A 7,998-nucleotide genomic window follows, 5' to 3' on the forward strand; every position below is an offset into this window, starting at 1 on the left:
CTACAACCACCATAAGACACCACTTATAACCACCTCAAGACACCACTTCAATCACCACAAGACACCACTTATAACCACCACAAGACACCACTTACAACCACCACAAGACACCACTCTACAACCACCACACAAGACACCACTTTACAACCACCACAAGACACCACTTATAACCACCACAAGACACCACTTACAGCCACCATAAGACACCACTTACAACAACCTCAAGACACCACTTACAACCACCATAAGACACCACTTACAACCACCATAAGACACCACTTACAACCACCTCAAGACAAATTCACTCTTACAACCACCAAGACACCACTTCACAAACCACCGCAAGACACCACTTCACAAACCCCACAAGACATCAGACAGCACCACTAACTCCTCAACATGCCTGGTAGAAGCGGTACCGCCTTGCCTCGCAAACAAGATGTCAGGGTTCGATTCCCAGGCAGGTGGAAGTTGTTTGGACACTCTTCCTACCCCCTGGTCCCTGTTCACCTAGCAGTAAGTAGGTACCTGTTGTAAATCGAAAGGTTGCGAATTCGTATTCAGGGAAAGTTGTTGGAGCTCTAAACTTGAACTGACACAATCCGAGGAGTGGTGACCCGAGGATCTCACACCCAACACAGACAAACACAGTGAGACGAACAACCTCCTAGCCCACCAGTGCGCCATTACCCACTTCAAGCCACTCAATACGCCACTTACTACACCACTTAGCCCCTCCACTGCACCATAATACATGCCTGGTTACGCCACTTACACAAACCACTTATATTATACGCTTATATAAACGCAAGATTCCGGTGAAGACATTTTTTGACAACACGGAGAGCGAAATGGAAGGTTTGTTTTGGTGTGTTCTGAGCTCACAACACAAGGGAACTTTAAACGATATAGCTTAAGGGAGAGACTACAGTAGTGAGAACAAACCCCTAACTGTGTTGACATAAGGGATTGTGTCTTTACGTGAAAATGTGTAAAATTCACTTAAAAATTTTACCCCTCAGATCAAACACTTTTTTTTTCTCCTTACTAAAAATTTTCTTACCTTGTCTTCCCCTAACAGCTGTACCTCCCATTTAACTTCATCATTCCCCTTCCCTTCCCTTGAATTTCTCCCCTTAACTTCATCACTACCCCCTCAATACCTGGAGTTTAAGTTACCTCCTCCTCCTCCTCCTCCTCCTCCTCCTCCTCCTCCTCCTCCTCCTCCTCCTCCTCCTCCTCCTCCTCCTCCTCCTCCTCCTCCTCTCCTTCCTGGTCTGAGAGCCCAAGTCTTTCCTCGAAAACTATTGTCTACCTTTCGTCTCAAAATCGACCATCTATTCTTACACCACTAACTCATCTATTTAACCTTTACCTCCTTGACTACACTGCCTCTCTGCCCCTTCCTGCCCTGCCCCATCCTGCCCCCCACCCCGCCCCTCCCCACTCCACCCTCCATGCCCCCCTGCCCCCCTCTCCCTACTCCACCACCTCTGCCCCTGCCCCCCTCCCTACTCCACCTCCATACACCCTCCCACTCCACCACTCTGCCCCCCTGCCTCCCTACTCCACCCTCCATGCCCCCCGCCTCCCCCCTTCCTACTCCACCCCCTCCATGCCCCCCCCTTCCCACTCCATCCCTCCTCCATGCCCCGCCTCTTCCCATCCAACCTCTTCTCCACCCCCTCCCACCCACCTCCATGCCCCGCCTCCCCCTTCCACTCCACCCCTCTCCACCTCCCCACTCCACCCTCCATGCCCCCCCCTCCCACTCCACCCTCCATGCCCCCCCCCCCCTCCTACCCACCTCCATGCCCCCTCACCTCCCCCATGCCCGCCTCCCCTTCCTACTCCACCCTCCATGCCCCCCCCTCCTCCCAACCCTCCATATCCAGTCATGTTTGTTACATTAGGAAACTGAGGAGAAAAAAAGAGATCCGATTATCAAAGACCCTTAAGTTTGTCCCCCATTGGGTTCACCTGCCACCTTGACGGTAAAGGAAGGTGACAAAGACTGGTATTGTAATTAAGGTGAGATGTTTACCTGGGCTAACTTACGAGGGGGTATAAGGAGGAAACTTATATTTCCGTTTTATATAGTTTTATACCTGGTGTCTTGTGTTCTTCCTTGCCTCTCTTCTCTCTTTATGTTTCTTCCTCTCCTTCCTGATTTTTCTCCTCTTTCTTCTTTCTTCCCTTTCTCTGATTCTCCGTTTGTCTTCGTCTGTGTTGTTGTTGTTCTTCTTCTTCTTCTCTCCCTCTCCTTTTCCCTCCCTACTCACTCCTTCCTTCCCTCTCTCTCTCTGTCCTTCTTTCCCTCCTCTCTCTTATCCTTATCTTCTTCCCTATCTTTCCCTCTTTCTTCCCTCTCTCCTTTTCTTCCCTCCATCAACTACCTGGGTTAATATAATCTGTATAATATTCCTTCTCTATGATATCAAGACCAATTATACGATTATTATATCAACCAATTATACGATTATTATATCAAGACCAATTATACGATTATTATATCCACCAATTATACGATTATTATATCAAGACCAATTATACGATTATTATATCAAGACCAATTATACGATTATTATATCAAGACCAATTATACGATTATTATATCAAGACCAATTATACGATTATTATATCAAGACCAATTATACGATTATTATATCAAGACCAATTATACGATTATTATATCAAGACAAATTATACGATTATGGAACAATAGTGTGGAAAAATATGTATTAATTACGATGGCGAGGAGAGAAAACATTCACTTGTGATGGTAAAGTTAAAGAGGTGGTGGAGGAGGTGGGAACAAAGTATTTAAAAAAATTATGTGTTTTTGCCAGAATGAGAAGAGTGACGTGTGGGGGTGAGGTGGGGTGAGGTGTGGGGAGGTGTGTGGGGTGGGTGAGGTGGGGTGAGGTGTGGGGTGAGGGTGGGGTGAGGTGGGGTGGGGAGGTGAGGGTGAGGTGGGGTGGGGGTGAGGGTGGGGGTGGAGGTGTGGGGGTGAGGTGGGGGGTGGAGGTGTGGGGTGAGGTGTGTGTGAGGTGTGGGGTGAGGTGTGGGGTGAGGTGTGGGGGTGAGGTGTAGGGGTGAGGTGTGGGGTGAGGTGTGTGTGGGGTGAGGGGGGTGAGGTGTGGGGGAGGAGTGTGTGTGTGGGGTGAGGTGTGTGGGGGAGGTGTGGGGGTGAGATGTGTGGGGGTAGGTGTGTGGGTGAGGTGTGTAGGGGTGAGGTGTGGGGTGAGATGTGGGGGTGAGGTGTGTGGGATGAGGTGTATGGGGTGAGGTGTGTGCTGAGGGGGTTGAGGAGGGGGTGAGGTGTGGGGTGAGGTGGGTGAGGTGAGGTGGGGGTGTGGGTGGGTGGTGGGTACACCATGAACTACCGCCCCGCCCTAGCTGAACTGCTCAACACCCAAGGCCCCAGTCCAAACTCAAGATAAGTCATTTTGATGTCATTTTCAACCCACATCAATCATCATCATCATCATCATCATTATTATTATTATTATTATTATTATTATTATTATTATTATTATTATTATTATTATTATTATTATTATTATTATTATTATTATTATTATTATTATTATTATTATTATTATTATTATTATTATATTATTATTATTATTATCATTATTATTATTATTATTATTATTATTAGTATTAGTATTATTATACACAGTTACATTTTAATAAAGCTTTAACTATAATTCTCTCATTAGTTAGGTTTAGAGAACTGAGTTTCCTCCTTTAAACGACGCACCATCATTAACTCAATACGTTGGATGGATATATGAGCATTGAGCAATAGGGGTTGGGTGTAAATGGGACTGCCCAGTATGGACCAATAACCCGCTGCAGTTTCCTCCATTCTTACGTTCTTCTTATGTTCGTGTGTGTGTGTGTGTGTGTGTGTGTGTGTGTGTGTGTGTGTGTGTGTGTGTGTGTGTGTGTGTGTGTGTGTGTGTGTGAGGCCAAGACCAGTTTTCGCAAGGATATCGTATTTTATTTTCGTTTCCTCAATCTAGGCATCATTATAAGTTGCTGTGAGGAAGTAGAGCAGCAGAGAGAGAGAGAGAGAGAGAGAGAAGAGAGAGAGAGAGAGAGAGAGAGAGAACACTACAGAACACTTCCATGACCATCCAAGTACAGTATATGGCTGCTACAGTGTTATATCCGTATTGACGGCGCTAATTAAGGTGTACAGAACTGTATATTTCTCACCTGAGTTTAGGTTAGGTTGTTAGGTTAGGTTAGGTTGTAAAGAGATAAATAACCAGGAACACCACAAGGAACTTTTTCATAACTACAAGTCCAGGAAAAAACAACAACAATAACCACAACAACAACAACAACAACAACAACAACAACAACAACAACAACAACACTCCCTCTAAGCTAATCCTCCAGCTCCACCTTGTGCCACCGCTGCCACTCAAGCACGAGCTAATACTCCACTAAATCACCCAACACCCAACTCACCAACACCCACTCACCAACACCCACTCATCAACACCACCTACCAACACCCACCACCAACACCCACTCATCAACACCCACCCACCAACACCCACTCATCAACACCCACTACCAACACCCACTCATCAACACCCACCACAACACCCACCACCAACACCCACCACCAACACCCACTCATCAACACCCACCCACCAACACCCACTACCAACACCCACTCACCAACACCCCATCATCAAACCCAATCACCAACACCCACTCACCAACACCCAATCATCAACACCCACTCATCAGCATCCACTCACCAACACCCACTCATCAACACCCACTCCACCAACACCCACTCATCAACACCCAATCACCACACCCACCACCAACACCAACCTCATCAACACACCACCAACACCCACCAATCATCAACACTCATCAACACCCACTCACCAACACCCACTCATCAACATCCACTCACCAACACCCACTCACCAACACCCACCACTAACACCCACCATCAGCACCCACTCATCAACACCCACTCACCAACACCCAATCACCAACACCCACCATCAACACCCACTCACCAACACCCACTTACCAACACCCTATCACCAACACCCACTCATCAACACCCACTCACCAACACCCACCTCATCAACACCCAATCATCAACACCCACCATCAACACCCAATCATCAACACCCACTCATCAACATCCACCACCAACACCCACTCACCAGCACCCACTCATCAACACCCACCACCAACACCCAATCACCAACACCCACCAGCAACACCCACTGACCAACACCCACTCATCAACACTCACTCACCAACACCCACTCACCAACACCGACTCACCAACACCCACTTACCAACACCCACCACCAACACCCACCACCAACACACCCACTCACCAACACCCACTCATCAACACCCACTCACCAACACCCACCATCAACACCCACTCACCAACACCCAATCACCAACACCCAATCACCAACACCCACTCAGCAACACCCACTGACCAAACACCCACTCATCAACACTCACTCACCAACACCCACTCACCAACACCGACTCACCAACACCCACTCACCAACACCCACTCACCAACACCCACTCATCAACACCCACCACCAACACCCACTCATCAACACCCAATCATCAACACCCACCACCAACACCCACTCATCAACACCCACTCACCAACACCCACTCATCAACACCCACTCACCAACACCCACCATCATCAACACCCATTCACCAGCACCCACTCATCAACACCCATCACCAACACCCACTCATCAACACCCACTACCAACACCCACTCATCAACACCCACCACCACCCACTCACTAATCACTTAAGGCCATACACATGGCCACTAAATCGAACACTACGTCCCGACTGTGTGAAGATAGAACCTTTAGGGACAGGTCCAAGCACACTGTGTGAAACACAACACTTCATCTCTAATGGCAAGATAGCCGACATATTAAGATTGTATCCACTTTGCACTTAGTAACTATATCAATTCTCATGTACAGAACCAAATACGCAATGTGCTTGAATACTTCCCACGTAAATGTGAATAACAGACATACTGCCTCACACGCCTGTTCTCACGCATTTGTGAATACACTTATGTATAGAACTAAACAAATAATGTAAATGAAATACTGTGTAACTTTCAGTGCCATAATATCCTGACAACGGTTAATTATTATGACCCTTTGTAAACCTACTCTGTAATCCTTTGCGCTGCTCACAGAATGAGTGTGTACAATAAAAGTAGCGCTGCAAGCGGCAAAATAAAAATCAATCAATCACCAACACCCACTCATCAACACCCACTACCAACACCCACTCATCAACACCCACTCACCAACACCAACTCATCAACACCCAATCATCAACACCCACTCATCAACATCCACCAACACCCACTCACCAACACCCGCTCATCAACACCCACTCACCAACACCCACTCATCAACACCCAATCATCAACGCCCAATCACCAACACCCACTCACCAATACCCACTCATCAACACCCACCATCAACACCCACTCACCAACACCCACCATCAACACCCAATCATCAACACCCACCATCAGCACCCACCATCAACACCCACTCATCAACACCCACCATCAACACCCACTACCAACACCCACTCATCAACACCCAATCATCAACACCCACCATCAACATCCACTCACCAACACCCACCATCAACACCCAATCATCAACACCCACTCATCAACATCCACTCACCAACACCCACTCACCAACACCCACTCACCAACACCCACCATCAACACCCACTCACCAACACCCACTCATCAACACTCACTCACCAACACCCACTCACCAACACCCACCTCACCAACACCCACTACCAACACCCAATCACCAACACCCACCCCATCAACACCCACTCACCAACACCCACTCATCAACACCACCACCAACACCCACTCATCAACCCACCACCAACACCCACTCACCAACACCCACTTACCAACACCCAATCGCCAACACCCATTCATCAACACCCACTCACCAACACCCACTCATCTACACCCACTCACCAACACCCACTCATTACCCCACTACCACACTCACCAACACCCACTCATCAACACCCACTCACCAACACACTCACCAACACCCACTTACCACCAACGCCAACACCACCTTACCAACACCCAATCACCAACACCCACCATCAACACCCACTCACCAACACCACTCATCAACACCCACTCACCAACACCACCATCAACACTCACCAACACCCACCCACCAACACCACTTACCAACACCCAATCGCCAACACCCATCATCAACACCCACTCACCAACACCCACTCATCAACACCCACTCACCAACACCCACTATCAACACCCACTACCAACACCACTTACCAACACCCAATGCCAACACCACCACCAACACCCACTCATCAACACCACTATCTACACCCACTCACCAACATCCACTCACCAACACCCACTCATCAACACCCACCTCACCAACACCACTCATCAACACCCACTCACCAACACCCACTTACTAACACCCAATCGCCAACACCCACTTACCAACACCCAATCACCAACACCACTCATCAACACCCACTCACCAACACCCACTCATCACTCCACTCACCAACACTCCACCATCACACCCACTCACCAACACCCACTATCAACACCCACCAACACCCACCCACCAACACCCACTTACCAACACCCAATCGCCACACCACTCATCAACACCCATCACCAACACCACTCATCAACACCCACTCACCAACACCACTCATCAACTACCACCTCAACACCACTTACCAACACCCAATCGCCAACACCCACTCACCAACACCCACTATCAACACTCACTCATCTACACCCACCACCAACACCCACTCATATCTTCTACCGAGGATAGATAGAAAAATCGAGGTAAAGTTGTGTAGGATAACTCATTGTGTTGTGGTGATGTGTTGTGGTGA

Source organism: Homarus americanus, unplaced genomic scaffold, assembly GCF_018991925.1.
Source record: "Homarus americanus isolate GMGI-L3 unplaced genomic scaffold, GMGI_Hamer_2.0 scaffold13491, whole genome shotgun sequence".
Lineage (NCBI taxonomy): Eukaryota > Metazoa > Arthropoda > Malacostraca > Decapoda > Nephropidae > Homarus > Homarus americanus.